The following is a 13,243-nucleotide window of genomic DNA, read 5'->3' on the forward strand; positions in this document are numbered from 1 at the left end:
GACACACACTCGATCTTGTTTTATCATATGGTTTGCCTGTTTTTAACTTGGAGATCTGTGACGCAGTGTTTTCGGACCATATGCAACGACACGGACGAGCTTAGTTCATGGTTTCACTCCTCCTGCCAAATTGTTTTAGACACTGTAGCTCCATTAAAAATTAGGCAGCCTAAAACTAAATGTGAACCCTGGCTAAATGACACTACTCGTGCTGTCAGACGCCAGTGCCGTAGAGCTGAGCGCAAGTGGAAGAGAGACAAACTGCAAGTGTCTTTTCAAATGTTAAGAGAGTGCTGGCGTAACTATCAGACAACTGTGAAAGCTGCTAAAACTAGACATTTCTCTGATATTATTTTGTCAAACTGTCATAAGCCTCGTGTTCTGTTTAAGACTGTCGACTCTGTTCTTAATGCGCCGCAGACCGTCGGTATTGAGGCTTCGCCTGCTGTTTGTGAAGACTTTCTTCACTTTTTTATTGACAAGGTTGCTGGCACTCGGGTTCTAATCTCACCTTCTGCATATGACCCTTCAGTCTTTGTCCCCTGCTCAGCTGTCCTTGATAGGTTTGAGTCTGTGACTCTGTCAGATTTACAGGACATTGTTGGTCATTTAAAGCCCTCAGGCTCTCCTAATGATGCTGTCCCCTCTCGATTATTTAAAGAGGTTTTTCCTACTGTGGGTCCATCCGTGCTTGCAGTTATTAACAGCAGTTTGTCCTCAGGTGTAGTCCCTAAAAACTTTAAACATGCAGTAGTGCAACCTTTAATTTAAAAAACAGGTTTAGTTTCTGCAGTTTTGGCTAATTATAGGCCTATTTCTAAACTGCCCTTCCTTTCAAAACTCCTCGAAAAGACAGTCTACAGTCAATTAATGTCCTTTCTGGAGGAGCACAATATTCTTGAGGTTTTCCAATCTGGTTTTAAATCACAGCACAGAATCGGCTCTTTTAAGAGTTTTTAACGATATTCTTTTAACTTGTGATTCCGGTGAATGTGCTGTTCTTGTACTTTTAGACCTAACTGCTGCATTTGACACTGTAGATCATGTTTGATGTTGCCGTAGAGAATGCAGAAGATGCAATGAATCTGATGATGGATAGAATAACTAATGACTTAATGAATGGGAATAGTGAGAACACTGAGCCACTTTTGTGTGCTGACAATGCAATGGAGACTGAGCAAGCAACGTTTAAGAAACCTAAGAGGAAAACGACTAGGGGATCCTCTAAAAATGCAAAGAGATTTGCGAATGAAAACTTGCTTGTTGATACTGATAGTGACGATTCCCCTTTGTGCTCCACTTCTCCTATTGTATATACTCTAAAGATGATCAAAAGTTTCCTGGGGTCTACTAAAAATACCCGAGGGGTCAAAGTGGAAGAGCGTTTTCCAGACACAAAACAATTTAGCATGGAAGTTCAGGATTTTACTGTAAGCATGTGAAAGGTAACTTTACTGAACAAGAGGGTTATAGACTTAATAAATTACTGACAAAGCTCAATCAACAAGCAGATGAAAATGGTGGTAATGAGACAGGGTAAATTTATTGTTTTGTGTTTACTATTTTTGTTTGTTTACTTGATTTCATGCTCTTTCATTTATGGGTGATTTTAAAATAGCGACCCTAAACATCAATGGTGCGAGAGATTTTAGGAAGAGAACAAAATTGAGTTGATGAAATAAAAGCATGTGGATGTCATATTTATCCAAGAAACACATAGCAATGATAAAAACGCTGTTGACTGGGTCAGAGAGTGGGAAGGGAAAACCTTTCTTAGTCATAAAACCTTCACGTTTCCTCCACAGCCCAAAGACATGCGGGTTAGGATAACGTAATATGTATTACTATGTAATTACGTTATGTAGGGGAAACCGAAGCACCCGGAGGAGAACATGCAAACTCTGTACAGAAAGGCCCCGTCAGCTACTGGGCTCGAACCCAGAACCTTCTTGCCGTGAGCCAACAGTGCTAACCACTACACCACCGTGCTGCCTGTAATATGTATTACTATGTAATTACATTATCAGGGTCCCTGGAGGTTTTCAGGTTTCCTCGAACCTTACAGACACAGCTGGATACGCAACACTCTCCGGCCCCTGGGCATGAACTGTGATGGAGTGGTGTCCCGGGGTGTGTCCCTACCTCATGCCCAGTGTTCCTGGGACACACTCTGTATGACACTTGTTAGGTTGAACCCAGTTAGAAGGTCAACTTATGTCTTGAGACCACCGCCCTCGTACCACCCAGAGCTCTGGAGGTCAGTCGCAAAGAAAGACAGGAACCCCAATGTAGTTCACATCTTTATTCGCAAGTTCCCCAATTGGACAGGAATACAGAGGGTTATTATATGTGAGTGTTATCTGTTATAAATGACATCACTGTAGAGGGTGTGTGTGTGTCTATGGGTGTGTGTGAGTGAGTGACATCATTTTGATATCTGTGTCTATTGTGTGTGTGTGTGTGTGTGTGTGTGTGTGTTGACTTGCGTGCAAGTGAGCATCTTGATCTTGGGGCAGGTCATTGCTTACGTACACCCCTTCAGGTCAGATATACTTAAGATGGTGATAGAATTTTTAAACACAGATATGTTATAAGAAAGTAAACAAAAAATAAGAACAACTTATACAAAGAATATTTCTGGCAAAACAAAGAAATGCTACTTCTAACTTAAAACTATAAAACTATAAAATCACTAAATGCATCCTAGATCTAACAATTAAATCCAACATTCAATCATTTCAGATTCAACATTAAAGAGACTGGTGAACTCTAACCATCTTAAATTACAATCCTAGCTATAAGCTAACTTAAATCATGGCATTAAAATCTAACACATAGTATATGCAGCTATGAGTGTGTGTTGGTGTGTCTGACATCATATGTAGACCTTCAGGCGCCGTTTAGACACATCTCAATAATACACATTTCTTATCAAAAATAAACAAAATGTTCTTAAACAATGTGGCTGAGGTCATTTTGACTGAACAGACTGAACAGAATAAATCATTCAATCATCATTTTAACTGAAAAATAAATCCTTTAAGTCTTACGATCAAAAATACTTACAATTAATTATAAACCTACATAATAATAAACCTAACAGCACTGGAGTATGACAGTCTGCGGCTGCGCGTGTTTAAAGGTGCATTCATGTAGAGCCTGGCCCTGACTCCGCCCACTCCCACACCTCTGTGCCGTTTCCAGAAAGAGCTGCAGGTGAGTCGGACTTTGTCCTTTACTCCTGTCCTCCCAGAAATAAGGCTGGTTCCAGAGCTCACCTCGGTCCCGGAGCTTCAGGCTCGTCCCCGGGGCTCCCACACGCAGCCGGACAGAACGCCTCGCTGCTGCTGCTGTAGCCGGTCAGAACCACTCCCGCCGCCTCCTGCTTCCGGTTCATGCTGCGCCCCGCATTATTCACGCTCACAATAATAATAACAATAATAACAATAACAATAATAAAATAAAGGCAACAAAGAGCGAGAAGACACTGTTCCCTAACAACTAGACTCTGTAACAACCGAGCAGAGAAGCTCCGCCCCCCAGAGCAGGAGGAACAAAGTCTGCTCTCCTTCCGTCAGCATGGGCGGTCCGATTCACTTACCTGAGCCGACTCCTCTGAACAGCCCGTTTCAGTGAATCGATTCACAGCTGCTTAGTTTAGTTTAGTTTAGTTTAGTTTAGTTTAGTTTAGTTTAGTTTAGTGTAATTTGTCACAAAAAATATATACACAAAATAACATATAATAAAAAACAAAAAAAAGTGACCGGAGAGACGAACAGGGCAGAGCCCCAATTGCAACGTATCCCCTAAGCTCAAAAAAAAAAAATATATATAAAGAAAAAAGGGGGGGAATTCATACAAGAATTAGAATTTGATTTACATAATAAATTAAGAAAAAAAGTATACATAATAATTGACAAATCATGGCGGGCTATAGGTTTGTAATAAACCTCTAAAGTGGTCGTTTAGATGGATTCTAAACCACAAGAGATCCTGGCTAGACTTAAGTATATTAGGTAAGCTGTTCCACAACTTAAAAATCCTAGGAAAATAGCTGTTACAATAATATTCCTGATTGTGCCTAGAAATTAGGTCAAAGTTGGCTTGATGAAAATTACAGGTATTATAATGCCGAGTGGCAGTTTGAATGAAATGTCCAAAATTACTAGTAACAGTTCCAGTTTTATACTTAAACAAGAGAACTAAATCATGCATTTTTCTACGAAAATCAAGAGGTAGTAAATTAAGCTGGACTAGTCTGTTAACATAACTGACTTCTCTTGGAGGATAGTTCAATATGAATTTAGTGGCATGCCTCTGAATGTTCTCTATCAGTCTGCGATGCTTTACTAAATAGGGTGACCACACACTTGATGAATATTCCAGTAACGGCCTGACAAGCGCCGTATATAACAACTTTCTCGTCTGGATGTCACAAATATCCCTGCCACACAGCCTCTTCACTAGCCCAAGTACCCTATTCGCCTTCGCACACATCTGCTCGATATGACTATTCCATGTGCAGTTGCCAGAGACAAATATACCCAAATCGGAGGTTTCAGAAGAGTGCAATAATACTTCCTCAACAAGATTATATATGTTGAGGGGCCTTCTACAAGATCTTCGCTTGGACATATGCAAAACTTTACACTTAATGGTGTTAAATGTCATCCTATGATCACTGCTCCATAAATGCAAACCATCAAGGTCAGACTGCAACAAAGCCGGAGAACTTACAGAGTCTATAGGCCGGTAAAGTTTGCTGTCATCCGCAAAGAGGGCGAGACTTGATCCATACTGTATGTAGGATGGCATTTCGTTTGCAAAAACCAAGAACAATAGAGGCCCCAATATGGAGCCTTGAGGTACCCCAGATGTTACAGGGTGCCAGTCCGAAAAGGCACCCTCAAGAACGACCCGCTGTTGTCTATTTGACAGATAGCTCGCAAACCATTGGAGGACAGTACCTGAAATACCATGGCGGTGAAGTTTAGTCAATAGGAGGTCATGAGGCACCTTGTCAAATGCCTTAGAGAGATCGAGGTGTATAACATCTACCTCTTGACCTCCAGCAACCATGTCCAGGATATCATGATATACCTCCAACAATTGCGCAACTGTTGATTTCCCTCATAAAAATCCATGTTGCAGATTGTAGAGTAGAGGTGCAAGGTGTGAATAGCAGTGATTGAAGACACACCTTTCCAACACTTTTGAGACTATACAGAGCAGGGAAATCGGTCGATAATTCTCTGCCAAAGTCGGGTCATCCTTTTTAAAAACGGAAAAGACATTTGGACGTTTCCACAGCGCAGGTACCACCCCATGTGATAAAGATAAGTTAAAAATTTTGCACAGGGAAGGTGCTATCTTAGCTGCTATATTTTTCAGAAGGGATCCTGGGATATTATCAGGCCCACATGCTTTATTAGGATCAAGACTAAGAAGAACCTCCTTCACTTCAGAGACTGTAAGTTCAATAGAGTCCAGTTCTTCTCCGACACCACTAGGGAGCTGAGCACTAGATGGTAGCGAGGCCGTACTTGCCGGATTAAACACAGAACTAAAAAACTTATTCAGGATGTTAGCTCTGTCCCGACTGTCAGTTACAAGTTTATGTCCATCCCTAAGAAAGTTAGGGGAGGGTCTATCAGAAGTAGATGACTTGATATAGGACCAAAAGCGCTTAGGATTTTCTGAGATGGATGCCTTGAGTTTTTCTGCATGCTCTTTCTGGATAACTAAACTCCATGACTGAACATTTACAGTGTCCGTCTTTTAATTGAATAACACTGTCAAGTTTATTTGTATAGCGCTTTTAACAATAAACATTGTCGCAAAGCAGCTTTACAGAATTTGAACGACTTAAAACATGAGCTAATTTTATCCCTAATCTATCCCCAGTGATGAAGCCTGTGGCGACGGTGGCAAGGAAAAACTCCCTCAGACGACATGAGGAAGAAATCTCGAGAGGAACCAGGCTTCATTTGGGTGGCACGGTTGTGTAGTGGTTGGCATGGTTGCCTCACAGCAAGAAGATTCCGGGTTCGAATCCAGCGACCGGTGAGGTCCTTTCTGTGTGGAGTTTGCATGTTCTCCCCATTTCTGCGTGGGTTTGCTTTGGTTTCCTCCACAATCCAAAGACATGCAGTTAGGTTGACATGGGGTGGCCTTGGGCTGAGGTGCCCTTGAGCAACCCCTGACTGCCCCCTGGGCTAAATGCAGAGGATGAATTTCACTGTGCTTGAAGTAAAGGTTTCTTCTTCTAAACAGACAACATGAAGTCAGTTTCATTTGATGTTATAAACTCTTCATTGATGGAAACTTGAGTGCAAAACTGTTCATGACAACCGACTGCAGTCCGAAAGTTAGCAAGTCAACTGTAGTCCTCAGCCATAAAAGCATTACTGTAGGCTAAGAGTCCAGAGCGTCCTCCAGGTGTGACTTTCACCTGTCCACATGGGGCCGTCCTCCACAGGAGCGATGCGATGAGACTCCAACCAGACACAGGGCACCAGGATGGATCAGGCAGGTCCGAGGAGCAGAAGAGGTTCAGCATCTTGATCCCAGGACCGACATGTAACTCAGAGGGACAGATTTTTTTTTTTTTGGGGGGGGACAGAGAGAGAGAGAGAGAGAGAGAGAGAGAAAACACAGGTTGTTAGGTATGCCCAATGTCACCTGAATAAGTAGGAACAGTATACATATTGCACTGAGTACAAGCAGAGTACTGTGACATCATATTATTTTGTCTACCTCACTGGCTAATTTTAAACACGCCCTGCACACTTTAATGTGTTTCTTTTTGAGCCGGAAACTAAATTTATGACTGTACTCTAAGGAAACACGTCAATGTCATAAAGCGGTTAAAGCTAGACGGCATTTCGATTTCATAAAATCGCTGAAATTTAGTTGTCTCTGAAATTTGGTCGTTGTGATATATATGTTATTTACCAGCTGGGAGGTCCGTATCATGAAATACCGTGACGGAGGTCAGTATTCAAGGCTGAGGTCACGGGATTTCACCATACGGACCGACCTTAAGCTAGTAAATAATATATTTATTTTTTTCTTTACCAAATTCTAACAGAAAACGAGAGCGCCCGGAAGGGAAAACTGAGCCAAGCTGCCATTTTGAATCCTCATTCACGGCTGTAATGCAAATGGCTTCCTCCTCAGTATACAAGTGCACTTCCATGGCAGGAAAAAACTACATTTTGCCACCTATGTAGTCCCCTATTTATACAAAATTGAGTCATTCAGGATTCAGCCATGTTTTTGCTCGGCGTTAACAACAGTTACAGGTTTTTAGCTTTCTCCTGAAATGTTTTCTTTTATTTCTTCTTCCTCAGGGTAGTAAAACTTGCTTTCGCTGTGAAGACTGTCATTATCGCTATCCATGCTGTAAAATTAATGCTATTCTCCTGAGAAATGCTGGCAAAAATTTATAAGATTTTTGATAATTTTATAAATAAATCTTATTAAAAAAAAAAGATAAATGTTGACAAAAAATGCTACTAAAATTTGTTGTTGTTGTGAACAAGCGAGTTGCCAGAGGTCTGTAACCGGGGTCTGTAACTGGGGTCCGTATCGTAGGATATGGACCCACTCGCCAGCCAATCAGAGCGCAGGATTTGATGGAAACCAGACTGTGAAAAAAATTAATATGTTTGTTTCTGGAATATCTCACAAAATATCAGGCCATTCTGTGGCTGGGAAGTTATTTAATTTGAATGGATTAAAGCAAAAAATGTGCATGAAATCACTCAGTCAAGCAGACAGAGGAAGTCCTTGTGTGTGTGTGTGTGTGTGTGCGCATCTACAGGTTTCCCTTTGAGCGTGCACTGACAGTTCCATTATTCTGTTGCTAAACGAACAGCTGATCACACCGAGGTGCTCGCTGAGCGCCGATATTTATTAGTTTGGTCCTGCGTTTCCTTTCCTTCGTATATAACATAACGTTTTTTCTTCTTCTCGCTTTCTTTCCGTTACTGTAGTCGGTCTTTCACATTTCATTCGCACACTCACGTCCTCCATTTTTCTTTCCTTGTTCAAATTTGTATCCCACAATGCCTTGCACAAATGGGGAAAGCCCACCACGTGATGTGATGCATGACGTAGTATCTTGTATTGGGTCATGGTGAAGCAGGAAAAAATAGCAGAGAATTTAGAGCCACATGGAGATAAATTCATTAATTGTTCTATTTTAAAAAAAACACTAATAAAATTGTAAGTCTCTGATTCGAACTGAGTAGCTTTTGGTCACTAAACAAAAATAACTGGGTGTCGGGGAAATTCTTTTTATGACCTACACTTGAAAAATCTGAAAGGCAGGCTCGCTTTAAGGTGATGATACATGGGGCAACTTTTTGGGCAATGTTGCCAGGCAACGGGCAGCCAGGTGAGATCCAGGGCAACTAATTAGAGCAACAGACAATTGGCAACAACCAATCAGATAAGAGCAAATCTGTTGCCAGGGAGACAGACACCGCAAAGATGGACACTGAAACATTTGCAGCTGTCACTTTTGTCTTAGCTTCAGCCTTTATTTATTTCGTTCAAGTAAGGATCACTTCTGGAATGAAACTGAATAGATCCTCTAGGGAAAAGATAATTCACCATTATTTGAACATTTATAAGTCAAAATAACTGCATTATTCTGTTAATAATAATAAACACTTATTAAGTCTTTTTAAAAATGCTACTAGCCTCAATCACATATGCTGTAACTAATAACTGAGACAAACATCACAAAAACATCATCGTTTAATTCTCATCTCAGCAAAAAAGACAAAAGGACATGGAGCAGGAGATGCTGCTGAGGATGAAAAGGGCGTGGCAGAGCTCCTGAAAGTTTTTTTTTTCTTTTTTAGATCCCGAAGTTTGTACTGTTTTGCCCTCAGGTTCCACAAGTAGTCGTGCTCTGTGTGTGAATTAGATCAGACGATAAAAAAATCACGAGCTGCTCATCACTTTTAACTTGACGCAAGAAAGTTAACGTTATCCCTACATAGCTGGCGATAACTTTTAGCTAACCATGTTAGCCAAAACCATCACTAGTTCATGAAATCTCATTCAATCTCCTTGGAGTGGTGGTTAGCTCAAGGCAGTTTACACTTAGTTGAAAAAAAATCAATGTCTTAATTACAACGTGAGCATAAAAATAGATGTCTGTTGGGTTTCTGATCAGGTATGTTCACCACTTTGGGTTTATATGTAACATAATTTACCAAGGAATGAGGAGTGGTATTCTGTTGGTTGCACTCTGGAACCTCACCACGAGATGCCACTAAATCCAACATGTTTAACACAAAATGCAACGCTTTTAACATTGACAAAATGACCATCTTTATAAACGCCAGCATTTTATGGGTTGAAAATGGTTTAAAACGCCACCTACTGGTTTAAATCATCCTAAAACTCACAAGGCTGATGTTGATGTAGAGTCGACCATATGGTACTTCTCTACATCATGAAACTTTTATTAAAAAAAAAAGAATGTTAACCCCCTCTAACCAGAGGCGAGCAGCCCACCTCCCCCAGGCCCCGTCCATGAGTGCGAGTTTGTTAAACCGGGCTCATTTTCAAATATATGTTGATTGAGACTCACTGAGAAAGGAGATTTTACCACATATGCCACCCCAAACCCCTTCTCCAAACTGATAAACTCAAACAGAAATCATTTGCTATTTATTAAGTTATTTAATAAGGTTTTGTTGTTAAAAATGGTTCCAGTATAAGGTACTGAATAATAGTGTGCATATTATTCCTGCCCGGTTTCTGAACGTTGGTTTACTTTTTTGGGGGAAAAATGAACTACATATTGTATGTGGGGAGGGGTGTTGTTACTTGAGGTTATTTGGTTGTTGACGGAACTTGGTAAGGACCACACAATTGTTATTTTGGCCCTGATAAATAATAAATTAAACCATAGAATTGGTTCTACCTAGAAAAGAAGGGTATACTTTCTTTTTCCCATGACTTTAAACCAGGAACCAGAAAATGGGATCTTACCTCTCTGGTATGGACACACATGCAAACACAGAGCATGTTCTTCACAGTGGGTAAGTGGAGTAAGTGAAGGTACTGAAACTACTACTAACGAACTAAACACAGCTCCCTGCTAATATTGGCGAGCGAAATATAATGTAAACTCTTCTGCTTCAGCGCTAGTAAATGTAGCTTGCTAAAAATAGATGAATTGATTTCATGTGGAAATAAAACCAGTAGCTATGTTTTGTTTTTAATGGAAAACATTCAGTAAAAACACTGAAATGTGTGTTTGTGCGTCCATGAGTTAGAAAGTGCTGAAGTGTTGTCAAGGTCAAAGTTCATCATCAATTGTTGTAACTCTTTACAAGCCCTAAATTGCCCCATTCCAATTTTTTTGGAATGTGTTGCAGGTCTGAAACTCAGGAATGGATGTGTATTCACAAATGAAATGAAGTTGACCAACAAAACATGAAATATCTTGGGTTCATTCTGTCTGTAATGAAATACAAGTCAAAGTACATTTTAGAAATCACTGCTTTCTTTTTTCTTGTCCCAACTTTTTGATTTCTTATCCCATCTCATCTCATTATCTGTAGCCGCTTTATCCTGTTCTACAGGGTTGCAGGCAAGATGGAGCCTATCCCAGCTGACTACGGGCGAAAGGCGGGGTACACCCTGGACAAGTCGCCAGGTCATCACAGGGCTCTTTTTCTGATTTGGGATTGTAAAATCTTTTGCTCCCTCTTCTGGTGATTGTGTGGAACAGCAGCAGTTACTGAGATAAACCATGAGGAAGTGATGATTAGATTAGATTAGATTAGATTAGATTAGATTAGATTAGATTAGATTAGATTAGATTAGATATAACTTTATTGATCCCTTTTGGAGGTTCCCTCAGGGAAATTAAAATTCCAGTAGCATCATTACAGGATAAACAGAGAATAGAAAATAGAGAAAACTTCTAGATAAATTAAGTATTTACATATACAAAAAAAAAGATATGAAAAGTCCAGCAGAAGAGGTATTGCACATTTATATTGCACATTGTCCAGTATTGCTTTTTGTCAGGCTAGGCTACTGCTCCTTCCCATCCTCTGTCCTCCTGTTACCCCTCCTCCCCCCCAGAGAGGAGTTGTACAGTCTGATGGCGTGAGGGACAAAGGAGTTTTTGAGTCTGTTCATCCTGCACTTGGGAAGAAGCATTCTGTCACTGAACAGGCTCCTCTGGTTGCTTATGATGGTGTGCAGAGGGTGACTGGCATCGTCCATGATGTTCAGTATTTTGTCCATAGTCTTCTTCTCTGCCACTGTCACCAGAGAGTCCAGCTTCATGCCGACCCGCCTGATCAGTTTGTCCAGCCTGGATGTGTCCTTCTTGGATGTGCTGCCCCCCAGCACACCACGATGTAAAACAGGACACTGGCGACCACGGACTGAGAGAACATCCACAGGAGTTTCCTGCAGATGTTAAAGGACCGCAGCCTCCTCAGGAAGTACAGCCTGCTCTGTACCTTCCTGTACAGGTGGTTGGTGTTGCAAGTCCAGTCCAGCTTGCTGTCCAGCCACAGCCCGAGGTACTTGTAGGAATGACGGTGTCTAAAGCAGCTTGGAGGTGTTCAAGATCTTCATTCCAGCTGCACTGGATTGAACCTGGTTTGCAAAAGCATACAGCAGTTGAAGTCTCAACAAAATTAAAGATTCTCTTTGGGCTTTACTCTTCCATGAGAATTTGCTCGTGTATTTCTCCTTGTGCATGTTGGATAAATGTATTTCAGTTGCAACAGAATGAGCTGAGAAACAGGTGGAAACTCATCCTCATTATTTTTCTCATCGAAATTTAACAAGTTTGGTCAGTCAGAAGATTTAAATTGTGATTCAAGACTGGAAGAGTGAAAGTGAACTTTATATTATGAGTCACATGTTGAGTAAACGTATTGTTAGGCTACTCAGTGTTCCTTGTAGTCAGATAAGATGAGTGAACATTGACTCATCCAACGCCCATTTTACAACTTAGAATCCACACAACAGAGAGAACCTGAGTGAACTTTAACACTTTACCTGCCATAAATATTATCAACTCAAAATTTATAATCTCACTGTCAGTAAAGGCATTGAGAATGACAGCGCGAGCCAAACTACAAATATGGCCACTCAGAACTACAACTCCCAAAGAACACAGCACCCTCTGTCACCAGCTTATTGAAATCAGCTGTCATTCATTCACAACTCATTAGCCACACTACTTAAGCCTCTATCTCACACACCTTCAATGTGAAGTATCATGTGTTTTCCAGTCCATACCAAGCCTTTCTATGTCTGCCTGACTCTAGTATTTCTGACCCTCACTATCTCTATTTATGTTCCTTGTCTCTTCTACATTGCCCTGTTTGCCTATCGACTGACCCTTGCCTGCCTTTTGACCACACTTCCTGTTTTGCGATTTGGCTTTGTTACAAGTTTGCTCCTCACTCTTCCCTGCACATACATCTGTAAGTGCCTGCGCTCTGACAGGATACTTCACCTAGTATGGATGCAGCAGAGGAGGCGAAGCAAACTGCATTGAATGCTCAGCGGCGTCTTTTAGGAGAACATCAACAGAGGCTTCCAGATGTTAACACCCGGATGGTGCAGCTTGCAGTTGTGATGTTGCAGGCCCTCCTAACGCGTCCTGAAGCTTCTCCTAGTCCAACATTACAATTGTCCATTCTGGAGAAATATGCCAGGAATTCTTACTTCATTGCTCCATGTACTTCTCTAACATGCCTAACCTCTCTGATGAACACAAGATCGCTAAATTTCTGTTATTTCTCACTGGCAAAGAGCTACAATGGGCAAGCGCTGTATGGAAAAATGGCAGTGAACACAATACTTCTTGTGAACATTTCCTCAAGTTGTTCAAAGGAGTGTCTGCCCATGAATCAGAGGGAATTGAAGTTGGCAAAAGTCTGCTCACTATCTCACAGGGTTCCAGAGGAGTCGCTGAATATGCCCTAGAGTTCAGAATGCTAGCAGCAGCCAGTGGATGGAATGATCTGGCTCTGAAAGCGATGTTTTGACAAGGTCTTCCTCCAGAAATTCTCAGTGAGCTGGCGTGTAGAGATGAGCAGCTCATGCTGGACTCCCTCATTGACCTAGCAATACAACTGGATCATTTGCTGGCCAAGTGGCCCTCGCTCAAGGAGAACTCCAAACCAGTCCAACCCTCTGAGGAAACCACATCTATGGAGGTTTCTCACACCTATCTGAAATA

The sequence above is a fragment of the Neoarius graeffei genome, chromosome 2 (genome assembly GCF_027579695.1).
Source record: "Neoarius graeffei isolate fNeoGra1 chromosome 2, fNeoGra1.pri, whole genome shotgun sequence".
NCBI classification, from domain to species: Eukaryota; Metazoa; Chordata; class Actinopteri; order Siluriformes; family Ariidae; genus Neoarius; species Neoarius graeffei.